This window comes from Eucalyptus grandis, chromosome 11, assembly GCF_016545825.1.
Source record: "Eucalyptus grandis isolate ANBG69807.140 chromosome 11, ASM1654582v1, whole genome shotgun sequence".
Classification (NCBI taxonomy): domain Eukaryota; kingdom Viridiplantae; phylum Streptophyta; class Magnoliopsida; order Myrtales; family Myrtaceae; genus Eucalyptus; species Eucalyptus grandis.
Genome location: NC_052622.1, coordinates 17,155,441 through 17,168,622, shown reverse-complemented (window position 1 = coordinate 17,168,622; position 13,182 = coordinate 17,155,441). Strand labels below are relative to the sequence as shown.

Here is a 13,182-nt window from a genome sequence, read left to right as displayed (position 1 = left end):
GCTTGTTCATATATCATTTGCCTGGATGTCACGGTCGATCAATCTAACGGTTCCTAATCCGTGCTTAGAGAGATTGATCTAACGGATCCTAATCTGTGCGTAGAGAGAGAAGCTCTAGATAGTATTTTACATGTGAATGAGATAATACAATTTAGAGGGAGGAGGCCTCTATATATACACAAGTACAGGGTTAATAGTAGCTGTAGATCTCTTCTTTGATCTAATGATGGGGTTTAAATTTCCGGCAATCATTACATAAATGTACAATTACCACATTATCTCTACATTATCTCTTTTTGAGGAGTATTCTAAAACTCTCAAGAAAATTCCAAAGCTTCGAGAAGCTAGAGGGTAGCTTGCTCATAAATGGGCCATGGCCCTTCATTTCGGAAACTTCTAGAATGCATCAATTTATTAGGCCGTGACATGGACCTCTCACAGGGCTTGATATTGTACAAGCTCTTCGGCCTCAAGAACTAAAGGCATGAATTACCCATTGATACTCCCCTATTTTGCATGGTTTGGTCTATTACTGCTCCTCTTGGACTTCCTAGATGCCTACAAGGTGTCCAGGCCCTTATTGAATCTGGTATAAGCCTAGTTTGAAAAAAGAGTACTTCGTAAACAACATAAGGTAGTGACCATTTGAAGGTAAGTATTAGCTTATATATCATTCAATAGGATCTCTCCCATCCAATTTAGAACTTGGGATATTACAATTTTTACTAATTCAAACAAGGTAATACCATATTCTATTGATTTTATATATTGAACACAAACTCCGATATGGGTGACCCACTTTTGCATGCGTCAAGAGTATAGATAGTCCTATTCGATTAGTTGTCAACACGATTACATCGATTACATGACATTTATGATTAAAATTATAATAGGGCTTGGAAATTTTTTTAAAAACTCTAGTCCATGTCGCATTTTCGTGTGGCGTCCTTGACACTAAGTGATTGTTTTTAAATAACGACTGGTACCGAAATGATAATTTTAAACAAAAATTGACACTCAAATGATCACAATCTACAACTTTGAGACGGTATTATTTATGGGTTATATGCTGACTAAGCACACTAGCAAGCCACGTAGGACCGAGAAATTAATAAAATATAACTATGTCGCATTTTTGGAGACTCGGATTGGAGTTGACACTTAAATGATCATTTTAATGTGGCACTTAAGTAATTCGAAAAAACTTTTGGCACTAAAATAAGTGCCGTACATAACTTTTGATATTTTTAACTTACTGATCCCTAATTGAATCAATTAAAATTTATAGGATTTGATTGTATACGGGTCAATCCTTAAACTATATTGATTGTGTTAAAATTAATTGTAAAACGAGTTTTATAATATGAGGTGAAAAGTGTAATGGATGATGTGGCATTCAATGTTCGGGATGAACGTGGTTGACTTAAGCGCCATCATTGTGTTTGACATGAATTGGAGGGAGGGAGGGAGAGAGACAGAGAGGAGAAGGTCTCCACCCCTGTTCATTTGCTCTAAATTGAGGTGGGATGCGATTCCCAGAAACTTCCCATTTAAAAAAAAAAATCTTAAAATGAAAAAATCTCTCGACTCCTTCTCTTTCTCTTCCGTAACTCTAGTTTACTTTGAAACTTCACAATTCCTTCATTTAAATCAAAACTTCACGAAAGGTGCGCAAGAATCAAAACACACTTTTCGAAATCACAAATTGAATGATCATGCTTTACCTATATTACTAGATTTGGCATTTGCTGCCGATCTATATTGTCAATGACACTATAGCTGATTTACATTTTTTGCCATTGTCGAATCTGTGGCTGTGGAGTACTTCTATGAGCTCCCTTGATGTTAAAGGTTTAAATTGTACAATAATTACGAATCGATTGTTAGATGTTGTCTCCATTTTTGCTTTTCTGATTTATTTAGCAGTAAATTGTGAGAGTTCTTTCGGTTAACAAAAAAAAAAAATTGTGAGAGTTCTTTCCATTTCCCTTTGTTGGATAGAATAAAATAACGCAGAAAAATTGTGAAGGGTCTCGAGAACATTCATCTCTTTTTTGAATTTGAAAATGCTTCTCCAAGAGATGAGAATGACTAATCATTCTAGGCTAGGATATACATGCCTGTTTACCGTATGTTTATCTTCTGAGCAAATGCAACTTTTGTGATGTTAAAGTACATCTAAGGTCTCCTGTGTTGAGAAGATTTTTTGTATTGGGATGTTTCTCTTTTGCATTAAACTATATGGATCACTTCAAGCTTGCTGTGGTGTGATGAGTTGAGAAAGTTGCTTATGTTGAGTGGGGTAGGGTTGCTTTTGTTGCCAATTTAAGATTTATGTAAATCTCACTTATTTCTGCCACTTAAGAAGGGAAAGAATTTTAACGTGTTGCTGCTATTCTTCATGGAATCACAGCAGTATCATTTTTTCATGTTTTGTTTGTCCCCTTAGCAGACACAATCAAAGCAAAACTACCGTGTTATCAATATCTGTTAAGAGATCAAATGGGCACCTTATCAAATTCAGCAGCTATGACAATCGTGGACTCTATAGGCACAGCATCAACCAACATCCATGTGAGATAAGTATGTTATTCCACATTACAACCCTTTTCTTTGTGTGTATATAAGACTATCTATCATTACAAGCAAATTTGCTTCAAGCCATTTGACCAAGAAAGACATGCAGCCAGCACCGAGAAGAAGAGCTGCAAAGGTCCCCGATAGGAGCCCCCGCTGTTCTGCAATTTGGGGCTCATGAAATCAGCAGCAAGAAGATCAACCAGGGCCATGTAAATCAATATCCCCAAGATGCGGCGTTGAAGATGCCCTCCATGATGAGGGCAGTCAGGCTGCTCTCGTCGTACACGTTGCTGATTCCGATCCCTATAGTGATCCGACTGTGGTCGTAAGGGAGAAAAACAATGCCATGATCGCGCTCGCCCGAGTTTCAAACTGGGCCTTCAAAAGGCAAAAGAGAGAAACAGACATTAGTTTGATAAACTTGATGCACAGAGTTATTACATGGCATTTAGCATGAAAATGAAACTTCAATATGCATGAAAGATACTATTATAAAAATTAAAAGCAGATCGAGGATGTAAAGGAAAGAAAAAGGGTACCTGAGTGATGCATCCGCCAAGGCCCATGCCTTCAAAGAATTGGTGAAAAGTCGAGGCAGCAACAAGAGGCTTTATCGTCTCGGGACTGAAGCTCCCAGCGAGATCCCTATGATCACTGAGTGCATCACAATCCCCAGTTCTAGCACCTAACAATGTTATAAATTGTTAAAAATTTGGGTGTATGCAAAAGCATGGTTTTAAATATGGATGATAGTTTTTTTATTAGTGATGTCGTGTGCAAGTGTATAATATAGTTTGTAGAGGATGAACAAGGGATGAGATAGGATAGGTCAAGGGATAAACACAAATTTTATGGCGATAGTTTCACTAATTTATGAAAATAATTTTACAATAATTGAAGTGTTGGTGGAGGAGTTTCATGATATGGAGTATATTCTCATGCTCCTCTCACTCCATTACATCAATAGGTTACAGCAAAGGCATTTCCACCGACTAAGTACAATTGCCTTAGAGGATTCTAGACTTCACTTGAATGCTATCCGCGTAGGCTTCATCTTGCAGCCACCGCCATATCTCTGACTTGTTCAGAGATTGTTTGCTTCTTAACATTTTCCAGCCACAATTTTTAACCATCCAAAACTTCATCTAGGAATTCTAGATTGTACTTTAGCAACTCGAGAAAATTCTAAAAAATGAATCACCATTTCCAACATAAACCACAAATCTCAAAATTGGAACCTCATCATATTAGGAAGAAGAACTAATCGAATTAACTTCCGCTTGTATTCGAACTCAATCCCATGTGAAAAACACGAGTGGCAAGCAAGTCAGTACGACTGAATGTGCAGAAAATTACGAATCACGATACTGACCTGAGATACTACTCTATGCCGCAAGAGATCGGAGGAGCTCCCGTCCGACTTCGTCGACATTGGACCATGCGAATGGCCCTGCGCGGTGTGCGTGTGCACCATGTACGTGACCATGGTTTTCTTTGGCCTTCTCTTCATCTTCGGCACTTCTGTCCTGTCCGGCCCTGTTGGCGTGCGACTTCCTGTAATAAGAAGTCGCGACAGTGTCCACCATCAATGTCCCGAGAGCGGCCATCATCGCCACGAACCCTGCGAACGGGAATTCCCCCCTCGGGGTCTCGCTCAGGCACGGGGAGGTCAGGTTCTCGAAGGCATCCGGGAGGACGTGAATGAACCCGGTGGACAGTCTCACTCCGGCCGCAAAGGCCTTGATGACGAAAACGGTACTTCTCTCCGGGTGCAAAGCCGGAACCCTCTTCGCAAGCATCGGGAGGCATACCCCGATCGTGCTCGCCACGAGTATGGACACGATCGCCACTATCTTGTACTTGAGGGCCTCGCCCTTGTTGCGGTCCTCGCTATCACTCTCGCATGTGCAATCACCGAGGACGACCGGGATCAGCGCAAGCAGGCACAAAAGCCTCATGACGGAGATTGAAGGACGAATTTGTGCTTAACAGTGGGGGTCCTAGTTTAGGGTTTTTACTTTGGTAGCTTGCACTATGCGAAGGCGTCGAATGTCTTTTCCTTGCGGCTTCCGAGACTTCAAGGTTGTGGGGAGATTTTACAATGACATTCGTGAAGAAAAGATGAGGTTATTGTCTAGAGAGTCCAATGGAGGTCTACGCTGTTGCCTAAACTTAGAAGCATAAACGGAAAGTATTCATGGGAACTGATGAAAAAGCCAGATAGCGGCAACTAGTATGATGAATTTTAGGTAAGTAGCGACCGAAAATACCTAAAATAGATAATGTCAAATAGACAACTATGGAGATTTTGTTTCTTCTTCTGATCAAAACAAATATTGAGATTTAAAAGCACCAGTTGTATCATGTTATAGCCAAACCCATATTTTACCATTGATTTCTCAGCCTATTTTTGTTTTTATTTCGTTTCTGCAATCGATTTTTATTTTTGAATTGTGAATTCGGGTTATGTTTCTAACTTGGGAAAATTTGGTATGGGAGAAATAAAATTATAGGGCTAGTATTTTAAGGAGGTGAGAGATAGCATTTGAATAGTGAATACATCATCAAGAGACTTGCTTCTTTCTTGGTATATTAATATACGCTGTCAATCCTTCTATTTTTGTTCTTCGTCACTTCAAAGCAGGAGTTATTTTACGTCACACATCAAATAATCGAAGTTGAACTACTTTTGAGATAGAGATTTCCTATGATTTAATACAATATCACGTTCAGATTAAATTTCTAATCTGAATTTTAAATAAATAAAAAAGATAATGTCAAAAAGCAAATATGGAGAATTTTTTTTTTGTCGAAACAAATTAGAGAGTTTTTTTTTTTTTTTTGGCCATCCATATAGAAATTTGAACGGGCCAACCATATCACTTTAAACATAGATTTGCATGGCCAAATTCGTATCTTGATATCAATTTCTTATCCTGATTTTTTTCAATCGCAGAATCGGGTTAAATTTCTAGGTCATGTCAAAAGGCAAGCATGGAGATTTTTTATTATTTTGGTTGAAGTAAATATGGAGAATTTTAAGTGGATGGATGATTATACGATGCTCCGAGAGCATCTAAAATTCTCACATTTTTTTTTCCGTTTGCAAAAAACTCAATTCACAAGAGCGTTTGCAAGGAACTGAATTCACAAGAGCTTGTACAAGATGTGGAGGTGTCTTGACGAGAGTGGGAAGAGACACAAAGCCTTTTAGGCCTTCTGGTGTTAGCTTGTTCATATTTCATTCACTTGGACCTCTGATATCCTATGCGGGACTTGATATTGTGCATGCTCTTTCACGTCAAGAACCGTAGGCATGTAGTATTTATTGATACTCCCTCTATTATGCGTAGTTCGATCTATTCTTTTTCCCCTCTAACCTCCTAGAAGCCTACGAGGTATTCGTACCCTCTTCGGATTACATATGAGCCTAGTCTGAAAAGAGTACTTCAAACAACTACATAATGTGGCGACCGTTTGCGGCAAATATGGCATGGCATTCAAATATGCACCTTTTTGTTTATAGTAATATCATTTTTCATGGTCTTTTTAGTCCCCCTTGGTAGACAAAATGTCCTTTATCACTATCACAAATAAAGCAAAATCATCATTATATCAATATTTTTTAAGAGATCAAACGTGCACCATGTCAAATTCAGCAGCTATGATAATCATTGACTCGCTTCTCATAGCATCGACCAATGACCATGTTAGACAAGTATGTTATTCCACAATATAGCCCTTTTCTTGGCCTTTCATGGCCTTTCAAAAGGATTGCCTTTTGAGTCTCCAAAATATCTTAATTTATACTTATTCTATAAGACTCGTAGATCTTAAAAGCTCTCTAATCTACAGGATCCATAAAGTGGTTGGTGGAGAGCATACCAAGAGCCTATGGTACGGTATGCCAGTTGCCATATGGCTGATATACTTGGAGCAGCAATTCAATGCCTTTGAAATGGTGAAGGATCCGGGATTGGGCGTTGGGATAAGGATGGATTGCAGGAGAGACGTGAGGGGTGAGAGTGCATCGATAGTTTGTGTAGACGAGATAGTAGGAGGGATAAAAATTTTGATGGAAAGCGGCAGTGATGTGGAGATAAGGAAGGTGAATAAGATGAAGGCAAAATGTGGCATGGCGACCATGGAAGGTGCGCCTTCCTACTCTACTCTGCGTCACCTAATTAGCAGGATGCTGGATAATGACAGCTACGACTACCAAATCAACAATGAAAGTAAAAACAATGTTTTATTGCATTTATTATCAAGGTACTTCTCTTGTCTGTAAATCGGACAGGATCTATCATTACAAGCAAACTTGCTTCAAGCCCATTTGGCCAAAGAGAGACATGCAACCAGCACCGAGAAGAAGAGCTACATTGGTCCAAAACAGGAGCCTCCCGTTGTTCTGCAACTTAGGGCTCATGAAGTCAGCAGCAAGAAGACCCACCAGGGCCATGTAAATCAATATCCCTGCAGATGCAGCATTGAAGATGCCCTCCACAATGAGTGCCTTTAAGCTGCTCTCATCATACACATTGGAGACTCCCAATCCTATAGCAATCCCGACTGGAGTTGTGAGGGAGAAAAACAGTGCCATGATTGCAGTTGCCCGAGTCTCAAATTTGGCCTACAAAGAGCGAAAGAGAGAAAATAGAGATTAACTTCAATAGATTTATTCGGTCAATAATGATGAAATGGAGATAGTTGTGCTCCATTTATTTTGATTTTCTCTACAGATACAAAAAGAACAAGAGTCTTTTCATAAGTTATAACTGATGTTGTGCATGAGCAGTAGAAGAATGTCAGAACACACGATTATAAAATTTCAAGTCAAAATATGAATGCACTGAGTTATTATTCCAAGATGATAGAGAATGATGTCAACTTCAAATATCAAAACTTGTTTCACAGTGTCAGTGGTCAAATGGCTTCTTTTGTAGATAGACCTTATCATCTTTGGAAGCATTCAGGAAATTAATGCTACCGAGTTGACCAAAAACCAAAATAGTGGGTCTTCCCCAAAAATACATTGATTTTACATGGCTCAAATCGGAAAATGGATTTCAATATGCATAAAAAATATTTAATAAATTTAAAAGCAGATTGAAGACGAAAAAAGAGTACCAAAGCGATGCATCCACCGAGGCCCATGCCTTCAAAGAATTGGTGAAGGGTCAAAGCAGCAACAAGTGGCCTGATCGTCTTTGGACTCTCTGAAGCACCCGACGAGATCCCTATGATCACCGAGTGCACCACGATCCCCAACTCTAGCACTTAACAATTTCATAAATACAAATTTCAAAAATGAGGAAGAATTAATATAATTAATATCAAAGATGTCAAATTGATGTGTTGAAATTGTGATCGGTGGAATTTAGGGGTGATCAAGTCCATAATGGGTAGGGTCTAGATCTGGACCCTGTACCCGACCCTGTTATAACCGATTCTCTTTTTTTAGACCATGTTTCCGACCCTATTTGCATTGGACCCTGTTCCTGACCCATTATGTTTTTCCGGTCCGGGAACATGATTGACCCTATTTATATTGGAACTTGTTTTGCATCAAAATTGTTGTATCTTTATATTAAACTTAGAGAAGCAAGTCTAGATGAATTGTCTACTGAAACAAAAAATGCCGGACCAAGCAAAATGGGTTCAAGACAAAACAAGACATGGCAATAATGGCAAAGAAATCAATTTTTTTTCACCTTCCTTGATATTGGATTGTGAACAGGTAACAAACCAGAATGAATCAAAAAAGCAAACAGCCAGAGAAATTCAAAACCAAACTTTCATAAAATAAAAGAGGAATTCACAATGCTCACAGACCCGAGCAACCATTCAGTTTAAACAGTCACTCGCGAAAATCAAGATCCTTGCGGACCTACTTCATTTGGGTGATTCTGCGAATTAAGATGCTAGACTTCTACCAATCAAAGCAGGGAATAACATATGAAACCTTGGAAGAATAGCTAACCACTAAATTCAGCAGAAAAATCAACTAGAAAAGGGATCAAATTCAGCAATACATATTATATCATGGGGTAAGTAGAACTAATTAGCCGGCAGCTCACGATGAAGAGTAAAAATCGTGCTTATCGGCTCCGGCGTCGGCACGGGGGACGGGGACTTGCCGAACAACTCGGCGGGGAGGAGGACGCTATCGACAGTGAAGATCGCTACAAGGGTGGAGTCGAGCACCGTGCTGGCCACTTGCGAGGAGTCAACCTCGGTGTCGAGCGCGACGGGGTCGCCGGAGGTCTTCACGATGAAATCGTACTTCCTGGTGCCATTCGTGGCGAGGGTGCTGATCGAGGCATTGCTTGTCTTCAAGGACCTGATCGGGGTGTAGTCCACCACCGCGTGGTACAGTAGGAGCGACATGAGCTCACGTCGAGTGCGAACACCGTTAGGCCCTTGTCCAGCGCCGACTGGTACGTCTTGATGACTCCGCTCGAGACGAGGAGGCCCGCAAACGTCTTGCACCCGGCCTTCTCGAGTAGCGCCGTCACGTTCGTGTCCAAGGCCAACGGCGCCGGGGCGGCGAGGATGGCCGGGACCAGGATGGGGGCGCTGATCTGGAGGACGGAGATGTTGTAGGGGATCTACTTCACCAACTTGGTGTACAACGAGTCGAGCTTGGACTCGGTGGTGACGGCGCCGAAGCCCACCTTGCCACCCTAGAGGTCGGTGATGTTGACGAAGCCGGTGTTGCCGGGGGCGTTCCCGGCTACGGTGTTGCGGGAGTCAGGCGACGGTGGGCAAGTGGAAGCAGCGTCAGCGCGCAGCACTCGGATGGATTGGCGGAGGTGAGAGCTTGAGAGTAAAGATAGAAAGTTAGAAACGAATTAGGGTTTTGCCTTCTCAAACCAGTTCTCAAACCGGTTCCCTAACCGGTTTGGTCGATCCAATTCCCGGGTGGGTATTCCCTCGGAACCGGTTCTCAGACCGATTCAAACAGGATCTGAACTTTGGGAAATGGTTCCCGACCATATTTTCTGGGTGGGCCGATTTGGGAACCGGGTTGACCCGGTCCGGTTGCACACCCCTAGTGGAATTAACCTCAGATATTACTTTATGCTGCAAGAGATCCGAGTCCGACTCCGTCAACATCGAAGTGTGAGAATGGCCATGAGAGGCGTGCGCATGCAAATGCACATGACCTTGGTTTTCTCTGGCCTTCTCTTCACCTCCAACATTCTTGTCCGGTCTGGCCTTGTCGATGTGAGACTTCTTGTAATAAGAAGTAGCGAGAGTGTCCACCATCAGTGTCCCGAGGGCGGCAACCATCGCCACGAACCCAACGAACGGGAAATCCCCCCATGGCGTTTCGCTCAGACACGGTGAGGTCAAGCTCTCAAAGGCATCCGGGAGGACGTCCATGAAAGCGGTGCAGAGTATTACCCCGGCCGCAAAGGCCTTGATGACAGAAAAAATACTTTTTCTCCAGGTGCAAAGTCGAGACCGTCCTCTCAAGGATTGGGAGGCACACCCCAACCGCACCCGCCACGAGGATCAACGCCATTGCGGCTAGCTTGTACTCAAGGGCCTGGCCCTTGTCGCGGTCCTCACTATCCCTCCTGCATGACTTGAGATGAACGAGAAAATCTGCGCTCACAATGCGGTGCCTAGGTTGTGTCTTTGGTAAATTGCATGGGAAAATTATCCAAAAAGTCCTAAACCTATTACAATTTTACCAATTCAGTCCTAAACCTTTTAATTTTGTCAATTGAGTCATAAACCTTTTCACTTCTTACCGATTTAGTCCATCCGGCCAATTTTGGCCGGAAAATGTTGACGTGGACGCCGGCGGTGCCACGTAAGACCGTCGGCGTTGACGTGAACAATTTTTAATAATATTTTAATATTGTTTAATTTTTTATCTTCTGTTTTTTTCCTTTTTTATTTTTTTTTTTATTGGCTTTTTTTCGGTGGCCAACCATCGGCCACAAAGATGGCCAGCCACACCGGCCGACTGGCCTCGCCCGCCACGGGCTAGGCCCAGTCGGGCGACGACGATGCCGAGCGAGACCGCCCTGGCCCCAGCGAGGGCCGACCTCGCTAGATCTGGCGAGGGGAGCCCTCGCCGAGGGTCGCCCGCCCATGCAAGGTCAGCCTTGCCCTTGGTCGGGTGGGCAACGGCTGGCCACCGCCACAGCCATCGCCGGCCGGCCGGGGCGAGGGCCGCCCGATCGCTCCGGGGTCCGGGTGAGGGCTCCCCTCGCTAGATCTGGCCGGCCGGCCCCCTCGCCCTGGCCGGTCGGGTGTCGGCACAGTGGCCGGTGGCCGCCGTCGCCTGCCCGGCCGGGCGAGGCCAACGCTCACCTGGCCGAGGCGACCCCGGCAAGGGCTCCCCTCACCCCGAGATCTAGCGAGGTCGGCCCTTGCCGTGCTGGGCACCCTCGCCCGGGTCGCCATCGCCCGGCCAAGCCTCACTTGTGGCGGGCGAGGCTAGTCGACCGGCCGTGGCCGGTGGACGGCCGTCGCTGTGGCCGGTGGCCACCCGGCCACCGGAAAAGCCAAAAATAAAAAAAAAAAAAGGAAAATAATAGAAAATTAAAAAAATTAAAAAAAAAATCAATTTTTTAAAATATTAAAATATTATTAAAAATTGTCTACGTCAGCACCAATGACTACATGGCACCACCAGTGTCCACGTTAGTATTTTCCAGCCAAAATTGGTCAGATGGACTAAATCGGCAAGAAGTGAAAAAATTTAGGACTCAATTGGCAAAATTAAAAGGTTTATGACTGAATTGACAAAATTGCAATAGGTTTAGGAATTTTTGGACAATTTTCCCAAATTGCACCATATGAAGTTGTGCTAAAAATGTTTATAGCGATTGCTGGCAATTAGCTGTATGGTTGAGATTACTGGAGAAAAAGTGAGGTCATTTTCGACCATTTATAAGAGTTTGAGTCAACCGGATGTCTAGATTGCGGCATGCAAACTTGAAACCATTAAAAGAAGGTGTTCACGGGCAGGAATGTCAAGAAAGGATGATGACAAATAGTTCGAAACGTTTTGAGGTAAGGCGACTAGAGAGTATCTGCACTAGCACACGAGTTTGTCCAAACTACGTCCATATGAGTGGTCGGTCTAATCTAATCTTAATCGGTTGGCTATTCTATCAAGCCCATGAGCACCGCCAAAAAAAAGAAAAGAAAATTCAACCTCACTTTCCTCGTTTTTGTATGATCCATTGTATTTCCTAGTCTATCATTCGAATAACCGCATAAGGTGGTGTCCTTACCGTCGGCGAATTGGGGGTATGAGCCAAGTTCGTCCATGAACCATGCATCCTACCGGACAAGATCAGGCAATGCTACCATATGTAATGACCCTATCCACATGGTGCGAAGTTTTGAAAATGAGTACTCCAAATAATCATATAAGGTAGTGACTATTTGAGATAGTTGTTGATTTACATATCATTCAACAAGGTGTCTCCAATTCAATGTGAGACTTGAGATATTACATTTATACCGATTCAAATTATGTATCACCATATCACTTTCAAAAACTTAAGCATTCACAGTCAAACCTCCATCATCTACTCGTTTCACTGCACTTCACGTAATTAACCAACATGGTATCCACAATCAAATGGATTGTGCAGTACAATGAGTGAATATGATTCTATTTTTGACAATTCCGCTTATTTTAGGCTTAGATAACTGGAACAATAAATTCAACTATTCCGTAACTTAGCTTGTTTTTTGAGCGATAGGCAATTATTTTGTTCGTTGGTGATAGTATAATTAGGTAAACAAGTATTGGGTCTATAACTGAGTCAATATCTTAATCGTTGTCGTAATGAATTCATATTGAACCGGAAGCCTGACATTGGTGACCCATTCTTGCATACAAACATATAGGAAGTCTTATTTTAGCCGTCACCAACACGGTATTGTATGTTTTAGTCATGGCTCAACCATACACACATGGCTTTAAATAAATTATGAATTTAAGATTGCGCAAGATCATTCTGCCATTAGAATAGTGCAGATGGATGTAAGAGTGTTTTATGTTTGACATCCTCACTCCACTAGTTACATAACCCTACCCACCGGTTTGACTCTAATGGAAAAAACTACGCTAATAATTTCTAAACTTGTGTACGAAATGCAATCAAGTTCTAAACATTTCAATCGGTTCAACTAAGAATATTTCTCAATGAGTACAATTAAGTGCTTTCAATGTGCAATACCTAAAATTATTTATGTGTCGCTTAAGAATTGCTTGTGTGGCATTCTTAAATTGCACTTTTCAACATAAGTTTTGGACTTAATGCCTTTTTTTATAAAGCTTTAGGATTGAATAAAATCAATTAAAAGATTTAAGATTTAATTGCACTTTCTATTAAGTGTTTGGCAATTAATTAGATAAATTGAAAATTTTGGGACTCATTGCACTATTTTTCCCAATGCCAACGTGATACTATCTATGCCATGGTCACTAGCATCTATCAGCTTTAATACACGGCGTGCAAGTTTAACTTGCTGGAGATCATTTACCGGCACCGGCAACCAAAACGTAATGGACATGTGATCAGAGATATTTTGTTAAGGAGGCAATTGCAAGGTCAGGGACTGTCC

At 42.0% G+C, this 13,182-nt stretch overlaps 2 pseudogenes; both read right to left on the bottom strand.

The window, feature by feature from the left end:
* Window positions 1–2,598: 2,598 nt before the first annotated feature.
* Window positions 2,599–4,538, bottom strand: LOC104427336 (annotated as a pseudogene).
* Window positions 4,539–6,886: 2,348 nt separating this feature from the next.
* Window positions 6,887–11,001, bottom strand: LOC120286162 (annotated as a pseudogene).
* Window positions 11,002–13,182: the final 2,181 nt, after the last annotated feature.